The sequence below is a fragment of the Hypanus sabinus genome, chromosome 24 (assembly GCF_030144855.1).
Source record: "Hypanus sabinus isolate sHypSab1 chromosome 24, sHypSab1.hap1, whole genome shotgun sequence".
Lineage (NCBI taxonomy): Eukaryota > Metazoa > Chordata > Chondrichthyes > Myliobatiformes > Dasyatidae > Hypanus > Hypanus sabinus.
In genome coordinates, this window is record NC_082729.1 from 27,453,080 (window position 1) to 27,466,930 (window position 13,851).

The 13,851-nt window shown below is 61.6% G+C and overlaps 1 protein-coding gene across 3 annotated transcripts in view; it reads left to right on the forward strand.

The window, feature by feature from the left end:
* Positions 1–2,022: 2,022 nt before the first annotated feature.
* Positions 2,023–13,851, forward strand: part of LOC132380577 (RNA-binding protein 10-like) — a 93,275-nt gene continuing 81,446 nt past the window's right edge. For all 3 annotated transcript variants that reach the window (XM_059949488.1, XM_059949490.1, XM_059949489.1), the window contains exon 1: positions 2,023–2,240. The gene's annotated coding sequence lies outside the window, so the exon portion shown is untranslated. The remainder of the gene's footprint in view (positions 2,241–13,851) is intronic.

Here is a 13,851-nt window from a genome sequence, read left to right on the forward strand (position 1 = left end):
AAAATGGATTATCTTGAAATTCAGCTACAGATTGGCAGGTATGACGTTGTGGCCATCTCTGAAACTTGGCTAAAGGATGGCTGCCATTGGGAGCTGAACGTCCAAGGTGCATCGGAAAGATAGGTTAGTAGGCGGGGATGGGGGGTGGTGTGGCCCTGTGTATAAGAAATAATATTAAATCATTAGAAAGGGGTAACACAGGATTGGAAGGTGCAGAGTCTCTTTGGGTTGAATTAAGAAATGGCAAGGGTAAATGGACGCTAATGGCAGTTGTGTACAGGCCTCTAAAAGGCAGCTGGGATGTGGATCACAAATTCCGGCAGAAGATAGAAAAGGTGTGTCAGAAGGGCAACGTTGGTGGGGATTTTCAGTCAGCGGGCGGTAAATCTGTGGAATTTGTTGCTACGAGTGGCTGTGGAGGCCAAATTATTTGGTGTATTCAAGGCAGAGAATAGATAGGTTCTTGATTAGCCAGGGTATGGTGAGAAGGCAGAGGAGTGGGGATGACCGGAAGAATTGGATCAGCCCATGATTGAATAGCAGAGCAGACTCGATGGGCCAAATATATACTTCTGCTCCTAGATCTTGTGGTCTTATCTATTTAATGTGGAGGTTTGATAGCGTGTTAATCAGGGTGTTAAAGGTTACGGAGGGAAAGCAGGAGAATGGGGTTGAGAGGAATGATAGATGGTGGAGCAGACCTGATGGGCTGAATGGCCTAATTCTGATCCTAGATCTTTTAGCAATCCCAATGATGTCGATGGGGGGGGGGGGCGGGGTCACTCTTTGCTGAAGATGCCGATGTTGAGGTAGCTCTCCTGAGGGTAGAGAGATTGGCTTTATTTTTCTCACGTTGTCTTCATGGTCATGGGGAAATGTACAAACTCTCTACGGACAATGGGGGGGGGGGAATTGAATTGGAGTCACTGGTATGGTACAGATTTGCACCAAGCCGTCCCGATCTAAGAAGTCCCCTCACCTCCTGGTTCTGCACTGACTGCAGTAGGAGCTCTCTGCTTTCACATTCATTCCCTCTAGATTAATGATCAACATTTGATTTACCTTTGTAGATCATAGAGAAGTACAGGCCTTCGGTCTGCGACGTTGTGCCGTCCTTCTAACACATCACCAATCAATGTGCCCATCGCAGAGTTTGTTAAATGCCCCTAACGCATCAGGCAGCGAATTCCACGCACTCTCCGTTCTCTGTGTAAAAAAAACTGCCTCTGATATCCCCTTCATCTTACCTTTCCTACAGTTACCTGAAAATCGTGTACCGCCCCCCTCCCCGATTAGACATTTCTGCTTTGAGGAAAAGGTCTCTGGCCGAATGCTTTAACATCAAATGTCCTCTCATTGTCCTTCGCCCCAAGCTCGCTCAACGTGCTCTCCAATCCAGGTAGGGTCCTGGTACCCTCTCCTCTCCACCTCCTTCCTACAATGACGCGCCCAGACTCGATACAATACCCCAAGTGTGGTCAAACCATAGTTCGTTGGAAAGAAATGTTCTGAAAGATACAATGCAAATTTGACGACGCAGCTTTCCAAAACATCGCTGTTACTATCTTCCCGAAAAAAAAGTTGATTTCATTCATAAATTCTGCGGTAAAGAACAGCGACGTCCATTGGTTAAGAGTGCGGCGGGGAACGGACCAATTGAAATGAAGAGTGGTCCGGCGCTGGTGGTGGAAGAGCCAATTGTAACGGAGCATTTAGAAGGGGGCGGTACCATCTTAAATAAGCCATTGCCCGAGACGCCTGGTAGGCGGGGAATACGCAAATAAGGGGCCTCGTCATTGCCAGAGGGGGCGGTGCATATGAAAATTAGGCGAGGAAGGAGGGGTCGCGAGGGGCGGTGTCAATTTAAATAAGGCCGCGCTTTTCCACCAATAACAGAGGGAGATCCATAGCAACGGCTGGAGGGACAGCGAAGGTAAGCCAATTATTTGGCCGGCGGCCCTGACAAGCAGCCAATGGAGAACCGCGGAGGGGAGGGCGGGACCGTGTTAAGGGTGAGCGGGTCTGGAAGAACGGCGCCGCCATTTTATGCGTGCGTGTGAGGCGAAGGTGAAGGGCTGAAATAAACCCCGGCGGCGAGGGGGTAAATCAGCCCTGCCCCGGTGCAGGCCGCCTCAACATCGCCCCATTGGCAGCCGCGGCTTTGTTTTGTTCCGCTCGCCTTTCTGTTGGGTTGTTTTCAGTTTGGTTTGCGGAGCGATGGTGGCAGCAGCCATTTGAAGGTAAGATGTGGCTGCATGTTAACCTCACCTCCCTTTGCAAAACAATTCGGGGCAGAGAACAAGGATGGAGCGAATGAGAGGAAATGGGAACGAAACTATTATGCAAGTTAAATAAACGGTGGAGCACTCAGGCAGGATGGTTCGGGTCTTTAATTGGTCTAGGCCACAAGCCTGGGCAGGCAGACCGGGGCTGACGGGGGTGCAGGGGAAGAAATACCAGGTTACTGGCGAACTTCGAGCCTCCTGAGTGGAGTGGCGGAGGGGTGGGCATGTAAACATCATGAGGGAAGGGCGTGGATCATTGACATTACCCTTCCGGTACTGTATCCAGGTTTATACAGTGACAGACCCGTCCCCACCGGTACCGTACCCCGGTGTCACACAGTGACGGACCCGTCCCCACCGGTACCGTACCCCGGTGTCACACAGTGACGGACCCGTCCCCACCGGTACCGTACCCCGGTGTCACACAGTGACAGACCCGTCCCCAACGGTATTGTACCCCGGTGTCACACAGTGACAGACCCGTCCCCACCGGTATTGTACCCCGGTGTCACACAGTGACAGACCCGTCCCCACCGGTACCGTACCCCGGTGTCACACAGTGACAGACCCGTCCCCACCGGTATTGTACCCCGGTGTCACAGAGTGACAGACCCGTCCCCACCGGTACCGTACCCCGGTGTCACACAGTGACAGACCCATCCCCACCGGTACCGTACCCCAGTGTCACAGAGTGACGGACCCGTCCCCACCGGTACCGTACCCCGGTGTCACACAGTGACAGACCCATCCCCACCGGTACCGTACCCCAGTGTCACAGAGTGACGGACCCGTCCCCACCAGTACCGTACCCCGGTGTTACACAATGACAGACCCGTCCCCACCGGTACCGTACCCCGGTGTTACACAATGACAGACCCGTCCCCACCAGTACCGTACCCCGGTGTCACACAGTGACAGACCAGTTCCCACTGGTACTTGACCCCGGTGTCACAGTGACGGACCCGTCCCCATCGGTACCGTACCCCGGTGTCACAGTGACAGACCCGTCCCCACCGGTACCGTACCCCGGTGTCACAGTGACAGACCCGTCCCCACCGGTACCGTACCCCGGTGTCACACAGTGACAGACCTGTCCCCACTGGTACCGTATCCCCGGTGTCACACAGTGACGGACCCGTACCCCGGTGTCACAGTGACAGACCCGTCCCCACCGGTACCGTACCCCGGTGTCACAGTGACGGACCCGTCCCCGCCGGTACCGTACCCCGATGTCACACAGTGACGACCCGTCCCCGCCGGTACCGTACCCCGGTGTCACACAGTGACGGACCCCTCCCCGCCGGTACCGTACCCCGGTGTCACACAGTGACGGACCCGTCTCCACCGGTACCGTATCCCGGTGTCACACAGCGACGGACCCGTCTCCACCGGTCCCGTACCCCGGTGTCACACAGTGACGGACCCGTCCCCACCGGTATTGTACCCCTGTGTCACACAGTGACGGACCCATCCCCAACGTACCCTGGTGTTACAGTGACAGACCCGTCCCCACCGGTACCGTACCCCGTTGTCACAGAGTGACGGACCCGTCCCCGCAGGTACCGTACCCCGGTGTCATAGAGTGACGGTCCCGTCCCCGCCGGTACTGTACCCCGTTGTCACACAGTGACGGACCCGTCCCCACCGGTATTGTACCCCGGTGGCACACAGTGACGGACCCGTCCACACCGGTACCGTACCCCGGTGTCACACAGTGACGGACCTGTCCCCACCGGTACCGTACCCCGGTGTCACACCGTGACGGACCCGTCCCCGCCGGTCCTGTACCCCGGTGTCACACAGTGATGGACCCGTCCCCACCGGTATTGTACCCCTGTGTCACACAGTGACGGACCCGTCCCCACCGGTATTGTACCCCTGTGTCACACAGTGATGGACCCATCCCCACCGTACCCTGGTGTTACAGTGACAGACCCGTCCCCACCGTTACCGTACCCCGTTGTCACACAGTGACGGACCCGTCCCCACCGGTATTCTACCCCGGTGTCACACAGTGACGGACCCGTCCACACCGGTACCGTACCCCGGTGTCACACAGTGACGGACCTGTCCCCACCGGTACCGTACCCCGGTGTCACACCGTGACGGACCTGTCCCCGCCGGTACCGTACCCCGGTGTCACACAGTGACGACCCGTCCCCGCCGGTACCGTACCCCGGTGTCACAGAGTGACGGACCCGTCCCCGCAGGTACCGTACCCCGGTGTCATAGAGTGACGGTACCGTACCCCGGTGTCATAGAGTGACGGTACCGTACCCCGGTGTCATAGAGTGACGGACCCGTCCTCGCCGGTACCGTACCCCGGTGTCACAGTGACGGTCAATCCCCGCCGGTACCGTACCCCGGTGTCACACAGTGACAGACCCGACCCCACCGGTACCGTACCCCGGTGTTACACAATGTCAGACCCGACCCCACCGGTACCGTACCCCGGTGTCACACAGTGACAGACCCGTCCCCACCGGTACCGTACCCCGGTGTTACACAATGACAGACCCGTCCCCACCAGTACCGTACCCCGGTGTCACACAGTGACGGACCCGTCCCCACAGGTACCGTACCCCGGTGTCACACAGTGACGGACCTGTCCCCACCGGTACTGTACCCCGGTGTCACACAGTGACGGACCCGTCCCCACCGGTATTGTACCCCGGTGTCACACAGTGACGGACCTGTCCCCACCGGTACCGTACCCCGGTGTCACACCGTGACGGACCTGTCCCCGCCGGTACCGCACCCCGGTGTCACACAGTGACGGACCCGTCCCCGCCGGTCCTGTACCCCGGTGTCACACAGTGACGGACCCGTCCCCACCGGTATTGTACCCCTGTGTCACACAGTGACGGACCCGTCCCCACCGTACCCTGGTGTTACAGTGACAGACCCGTCCCCACCGGTACCGTACCCCGTTGTCACAGAGTGACGGACCCGTCCCCGCAGGTACCGTACCCCATGTGTCATAGAGTGACAGACCCGTCCCCGCCGGTACTGTTCCCCGTTGTCACACAGTGACAGACCCGTCCCCACCGGTACTGTACCCCGTTGTCACACAGTGACGGACCCGTCCCCACCGGTATTGTACCCCGGTGTCACACAGTGACAGACCCGTACCCACCGGTACCGTACCCCGGTGTCACACAGTGACGGACCCGTACCCACCGGTACCATACCCTGGTGTTATACAGTGACAGACGCGTCCCCACTGGTACCGTACCCCGGTGTCATAGAGTGACGGTACCGTACCCCGGTGTCATAGAGTGACGGTACCGTACCCCGGTGTCATAGAGTGACGGTACCGTACCCCGGTGTCATAGAGTGACGGACCCGTCCTCGCCGGTACCGTACCCCGGTGTCACAGTGACGGTCAATCCCCGCCGGTACCGTACCCCGGTGTCACACAGTGACAGACCCGACCCCACCGGTACCGTACCCCGGTGTCACACAGTGTCAGACCCGACCCCACCGGTACCGTACCCCGGTGTCACACAGTGACGGACCTGTCCCCGCCGGTACCGTACCCCGGTGTCACACAGTGACGACCCGTCCCCGCCGGTACCGTACCCCGGTGTCACACAGTGACGGACCCGTCCCCGCCGGTCCTGTACCCCTGTGTCACACAGTGACGGACCCGTCCCCACCGGTATTGTACCCCTGTGTCACACAGTGACGGACCCATCCCCACCGTACCCTGGTGTTACAGTGACAGACCCGTCCCCACCGGTACAGTACCCCATTGTCACACAGGGACAGATCCATCCCCACCGGTACCGTACCCCGGTGTCACACAGGGACAGACCCATCCCCACCGGTACCGTACCCCAGTGTCACACAGTGACAGACCCGTCCCCACCGGTACCGTACCCCATTGTCACACAGGGACAGACCCATCCCCACCGGTACCGTACCCCAGTGTCACACAGTGACAGACCCGTCCCCACCGGTATTGTACCCCTGTGTCACACAGTGACGGACCCGTCCCCACCGGTATTGTACCCCTGTGTCACACAGTGACGGACCCATCCCCACCGTACCCTGGTGTTACAGTGACAGACCCGTCCCCACCGGTACCGTACCCCGTTGTCACACAGTGACGGACCCGTCCCCACCGGTATTGTACCCCGGTGTCACACAGTGACGGACCTGTCCCCACCGGTACCGTACCCCGGTGTCACACCGTGACGGACCTGTCCCCGCCGGTACCGCACCCCGGTGTCACACAGTGACGGACCCGTCCCCGCCGGTCCTGTACCCCGGTGTCACACAGTGACGGACCCGTCCCCACCGGTATTGTACCCCTGTGTCACACAGTGACGGACCCGTCCCCACCGTACTCTGGTGTTACAGTGACAGACCCGTCCCCACCGGTACCGTACCCCGTTGTCACAGAGTGACGGACCCGTCCCCGCAGGTACCGTACCCCGGTGTCATAGAGTGACGGACCTGTCCCCGCCGGTACCGTACCCCGGTGTCACAGAGTGACGGACCCGTCCCCGCAGGTACTGTACCCCGGTGTCATAGAGTGACGGTACCGTACCCCGGTGTCATAGAGTGACGGACCCGTCCTCGCCGGTACCGTACCCCGGTGTCACAGTGACGGTCAATCCCCGCCGGTACCGTACCCCGGTGTCACACAGTGACAGACCCGACCCCACCGGTACCGTACCCCGGTGTCACACAGTGTCAGACCCGACCCCACCGGTACCGTACCCCGGTGTCACACAGTGACAGACCCGTCCCCACCGGTACCGTACCCCGGTGTCACACCGTGACGGACCTGTCCCCGCCGGTACCGTACTCCGGTGTCACACAGTGACGACCCGTCCCCGCCGGTACCGTACCCCGGTGTCACACAGTGACGGACCCGTCCCCGCCGGTCCTGTACCCCGGTGTCACACAGTGACGGACCCGTCCCCACCGGTATTGTACCCCTGTGTCACACAGTGACGGACCCGTCCCCACCGGTATTGTACCCCTGTGTCACACAGTGACGGACCCATCCCCACCGTACCCTGGTGTTACAGTGACAGACCCATCCCCACCGGTACCGTACCCCATTGTCACACAGGGACAGATCCATCCCCACCGGTACCGTACCCCGGTGTCACACAGGGACAGACCCATCCCCACCGGTACCGTACCCCAGTGTCACACAGTGACAGACCCGTCCCCACCGGTACCGTACCCCATTGTCACACAGGGACAGACCCATCCCCACCGGTACCGTACCCCAGTGTCACACAGTGACAGACCCGTCCCCACCGGTACCGTACCCCGGTGTCACAGTGACGGACAATCCCTGCCGGTACTGTACCCCGGTGTCACAGTGACAGACCCATCCCCACCGGTACCGTACCCCGGTGTCACAGTGACAGACCCATCCCCACCGGTATCGTACCACGGTGTCACAGTGACGGACCCGTCCCCATCGGTACCGTACCCCGGTGTTACACAGTGACAGACCCGTCCCCACCGGTACCGTACCCCGGTGTCACAGTGACAGACCCGTCCCCACCGGTACCGTACCCCGGTGTCACACAGTGACAGACCCGTCCCCGCCGGTACCGTACCCCGGTGTCACACAGTGACAGACCCGTCCCCGCCGGTACCGTACCCCGGTGTCACACAGTGACAGACCCGTCCCCGCCGGTACCGTACCCCAGTGTCACACAGTGACAGACCCGTCCCCACCGGTCCTGTACCCCGGTGTCACACAGTGACGGACCCGTCCCCACCGGTATTGTACCCCGGTGTCACACAGTGTCAGACCCGACCCCACCGGTACCGTACCCCGGTGTCACATAGTGACAGACCCGTCCCCGCCGGTACCGTACCCCAGTGTCACACAGTGACAGACCCGTCCCCACCGGTACCGTACCCCGGTGTCACACAGTGACGGACCCGTCCCCGCAGGTACCGTACCCCGGTGTCATAGAGTGACGGACCTGTCCCCGCCGGTACCGTACCCCGGTGTCACAGAGTGACGGACCCGTCCCCGCAGGTACTGTACCCCGGTGTCATAGAGTGACGGTACCGTACCCCGGTGTCATAGAGTGACGGACCCGTCCTCGCCGGTACCGTACCCCGGTGTCACAGTGACGGTCAATCCCCGCCGGTACCGTACCCCGGTGTCACACAGTGACAGACCCGACCCCACCGGTACCGTACCCCGGTGTCACACAGTGTCAGACCCGACCCCACCGGTACCGTACCCCGGTGTCACACAGTGACAGACCCGTCCCCACCGGTACCGTACCCCGGTGTCACACCGTGACGGACCTGTCCCCGCCGGTACCGTACCCCGGTGTCACACAGTGACGACCCGTCCCCGCCGGTACCGTACCCCGGTGTCACACAGTGACGGACCCGTCCCCGCCGGTCCTGTACCCCGGTGTCACACAGTGACGGACCCGTCCCCACCGGTATTGTACCCCTGTGTCACACAGTGACGGACCCGTCCCCACCGGTATTGTACCCCTGTGTCACACAGTGACGGACCCATCCCCACCGTACCCTGGTGTTACAGTGACAGACCCATCCCCACCGGTACCGTACCCCATTGTCACACAGGGACAGATCCATCCCCACCGGTACCGTACCCCGGTGTCACACAGGGACAGACCCATCCCCACCGGTACCGTACCCCAGTGTCACACAGTGACAGACCCGTCCCCACCGGTACCGTACCCCATTGTCACACAGGGACAGACCCATCCCCACCGGTACCGTACCCCAGTGTCACACAGTGACAGACCCGTCCCCACCGGTACCGTACCCCGGTGTCACAGTGACGGACAATCCCTGCCGGTACTGTACCCCGGTGTCACAGTGACAGACCCATCCCCACCGGTACCGTACCCCGGTGTCACAGTGACAGACCCATCCCCACCGGTATCGTACCACGTTGTCACAGTGACGGACCCGTCCCCATCGGTACCGTACCCCGGTGTCACACAGGGACAGACCCATCCCCACCGGTACCGTACCCCAGTGTCACACAGTGACAGACCCGTCCCCACCGGTACCGTACCCCATTGTCACACAGGGACAGACCCATCCCCACCGGTACCGTACCCCAGTGTCACACAGTGACAGACCCGTCCCCACCGGTACCGTACCCCGGTGTCACAGTGACGGACAATCCCTGCCGGTACTGTACCCCGGTGTCACAGTGACAGACCCATCCCCACCGGTACCGTACCCCGGTGTCACAGTGACAGACCCATCCCCACCGGTATCGTACCACGGTGTCACAGTGACGGACCCGTCCCCATCGGTACCGTACCCCGGTGTTACACAGTGACAGACCCGTCCCCACCGGTACCGTACCCCGGTGTCACAGTGACAGACCCGTCCCCGCCGGTACCGTACCCCGGTGTCACACAGTGACAGACCCGTCCCCGCCGGTACCGTACCCCAGTGTCACACAGTGACAGACCCGTCCCCACCGGTCCTGTACCCCGGTGTCACACAGTGACGGACCCGTCCCCACCGGTATTGTACCCCGGTGTCACACAGTGTCAGACCCGACCCCACCGGTACCGTACCCCGGTGTCACATAGTGACAGACCCGTCCCCGCCGGTACCGTACCCCAGTGTCACACAGTGACAGACCCGTCCCCACCGGTACCGTACCCCGGTGTCACACAGTGACGGACCCGTCCCCACTGGTACCGTACCCCGGTGTCACAGAGTGACGGACCCGGCTCCACCAGTACCATAACCCGGTATCACACAGTGAAGGACCCGTCCACACCGGTACTGTACCCCGGTGTCACACAGTGACGGACCTGTCCCCACCGGTACCGTACCCCGGTGTCACAGAGTGACGGACCCGTCCCCACCGGTACCGTACTCCGGTGTCACTCAGTGACGGACCCGTCCCCACTGGTACCGTACCCCGGTGTCACAGAGTGACGGACCCGGCTCCACCAGTACCATAACCCGGTATCACACAGTGACGGACCCGTCCACACCGGTACTGTACCCCGGTGTCACACAGTGACGGACCTGTCCCCACCGGTACCGTACCCCGGTGTCACAGAGTGACGGACCTGTCCCCACCGGTACCGTTCCCTGGTGTTACAGTGACAGACCCGTCCCCACCGGTACCGTACCCCGGTGTCACACAGTGACAGACCAGTCCCCGCCGGTACTGTACCCCGGTGTCACACCGTGACGGACCTGTCCCCGCCGGTACCGTACCCCGGTGTCACACAGTGACGACCCGTCCCCGCCGGTACCGTACCCCGGTGTCACACAGTGACGGACCCGTCCCCGCCGGTCCTGTACCCCGGTGTCACACAGTGACGGACCCGTCCCCACCGGTATTGTACCCCTGTGTCACACAGTGACGGACCCGTCCCCACCGGTATTGTACCCCTGTGTCACACAGTGACGGACCCATCCCCACCGTACCCTGGTGTTACAGTGACAGACCCATCCCCACCGGTACCGTACCCCATTGTCACACAGGGACAGATCCATCCCCACCGGTACCGTACCCCGGTGTCACACAGGGACAGACCCATCCCCACCGGTACCGTACCCCAGTGTCACACAGTGACAGACCCGTCCCCACCGGTACCGTACCCCATTGTCACACAGGGACAGACCCATCCCCACCGGTACCGTACCCCAGTGTCACACAGTGACAGACCCGTCCCCACCGGTACCGTACCCCGGTGTCACAGTGACGGACAATCCCTGCCGGTACTGTACCCCGGTGTCACAGTGACAGACCCATCCCCACCGGTACCGTACCCCGGTGTCACAGTGACAGACCCATCCCCACCGGTATCGTACCACGGTGTCACAGTGACGGACCCGTCCCCATCGGTACCGTACCCCGGTGTTACACAGTGACAGACCCGTCCCCACCGGTACCGTACCCCGGTGTCACAGTGACGGACCCGTCCCCACCGGTATTGTACCCCGGTGTCACACAGTGTCAGACCCGACCCCACCGGTACCGTACCCCGGTGTCACATAGTGACAGACCCGTCCCCGCCGGTACCGTACCCCAGTGTCACACAGTGACAGACCCGTCCCCACCGGTACCGTACCCCGGTGTCACACAGTGACGGACCCGTCCCCACTGGTACCGTACCCCGGTGTCACAGAGTGACGGACCCGGCTCCACCGGTACCATAACCCGGTATCACACAGTGAAGGACCCGTCCACACCGGTACCGTACCCCGGTGTCACACAGTGACGGACCTGTCCCCACCGGTACCGTACCCCGGTGTCACAGAGTGACGGACCCGTCCCCACCGGTACCGTACTCCGGTGTCACTCAGTGACGGACCCGTCCCCACTGGTACCGTACCCCGGTGTCACAGAGTGACGGACCCGGCTCCACCAGTACCATAACCCGGTATCACACAGTGACGGACCCGTCCACACCGGTACTGTACCCCGGTGTCACACAGTGACGGACCTGTCCCCACCGGTACCGTACCCCGGTGTCACAGAGTGACGGACCTGTCCCCACCGGTACCGTTCCCTGGTGTTACAGTGACAGACCCGTCCCCACCGGTACCGTACCCCGGTGTCACACAGTGACAGACCAGTCCCCGCCGGTACTGTACCCCGTTGTCACATAGTGACGGACCCGTCCCCACCGGTATTGTACCCCGTTGTCACACAGTGACGGACCCGTCCCCACCGGTACTGTACCCCGTTGTCACACAGTGACGGACCCGTCCCTACCGGTACTGTACCCCGTTGTCACACAGTGACGGACCCGTCCCCACCGGTATTGTACCATGGTGTCACACGGTGACGGACCTGTCCCCACCGGTACCGTACCCCGGTGTCACACAGTGACGGACCTGTCCCCACCAGTACCGTAACCCGGTGTCACACAGTGACGGACCCGTCCCCACTGGTACCGTACCCTGGTGTCACAGAGTGACAGACCCGTCCCCACCGGTACCATACCCTGGTGTTATACAGTGACAGACGCGTCCCCACTGGTACCGTACCCCGGTGTCACAGTGACGGACCCGTCCCCGCCGGTACCGTACCCCGGTGTCACACAGTGACGACCCGTCCCCCGCCGGTACCGTACCCCGTTGTCACACAGTGACGGACCCGTCCCCGCCGGTACTGTACCCCGTTGTCACACAGTGACAGACCCGTCCCCACCGGTATTGTACCCCGGTGTCACACAGTGTCAGACCCGACCCCACCGGTACCGTACCCCGGTGTCACATAGTGACAGACCCGTCCCCGCCGGTACCGTACCCCAGTGTCACACAGTGACAGACCCGTCCCCACCGGTACCGTACCCCGGTGTCACACAGTGACGGACCCGTCCCCGCCGGTACCGTACCCCGGTGTCACACAGTGACGGACCTGTCCCCACTGGTACTGTACCCTGGTGTTATACAGTGACAGACGCATCCCCACTGGTACCGTACCCCATGTGTCACACAGCGACGGACCCGTCCCCAGCGGTACCGTACCCCGGTGTCACAGAGTGACGGACCCGTCCCCAGCGGTACCGTACCCCGGTGTCACAGAGTGACGGACCCGTCCCCACCGGTACCGTACTCCGGTGTCACTCAGTGACGGACCCGTCCCCACTGGTACCGTACCCCGGTGTCACAGAGTGACGGACCCGGCTCCACCAGTACCATAACCCGGTATCACACAGTGACGGACCCGTCCACACCGGTACTGTACCCCGGTGTCACACAGTGACGGACCTGTCCCCACCGGTACCGTACCCCGGTGTCACAGAGTGACGGACCTGTCCCCACCGGTACCGTTCCCTGGTGTTACAGTGACAGACCCGTCCCCACCGGTACCGTACCCCGGTGTCACACAGTGACAGACCAGTCCCCGCCGGTACTGTACCCCGTTGTCACACAGTGACGGACCCGTCCCCACCGGTACCGTACCCCAGTGTCACACAGTGACAGACCTGTCCCCACGGTACCGTACCCCGGTGTCACACAGTGACAGTCCCGTCCCCACCGGTACCGTACCCGTGTCACACAGTGACAGACCTGTCCCCACCGGTACCGTACCCCATGTGTCACACAACGACGGACCTGTCCCCACCGGTACCGTACCCCGGTGTCACACAGTGACAGACCTGTCCCCACTGGTACCGTACCCCGGTGTCACAGTGACAGACCCGTCCCCACCGGTACCGTATCCCGGTGTCACAGTGATGGACCCGTCCACGCCGGTACCGTACCCCGGTTTCACACAGTGACAGACCTGTCCCCACTGGTAACGTACCCCGGTGTCACACAGTTACGGACCCGTCCCCGCCGGTACCGTACCCCGGTGTCACAGAGTGACGGACCTGTCCCCACCGGTACCGTACCCTGGTGTTATACAGTGACAGACGCGTCCCCACTGGTACCGTACCCCATGTGTCACACAGCGATGGACCTGTCCCCACCGGTACTGTACCCCGGTGTCACAGAGTGACAGACCCGTCCCCACCGGTACCGTACCCCGGTGTCACAGTGACAGACCCGTCCCCACCGGTACCGTACCCCGGTGTCACACAGTGACGGACCTGTCCCC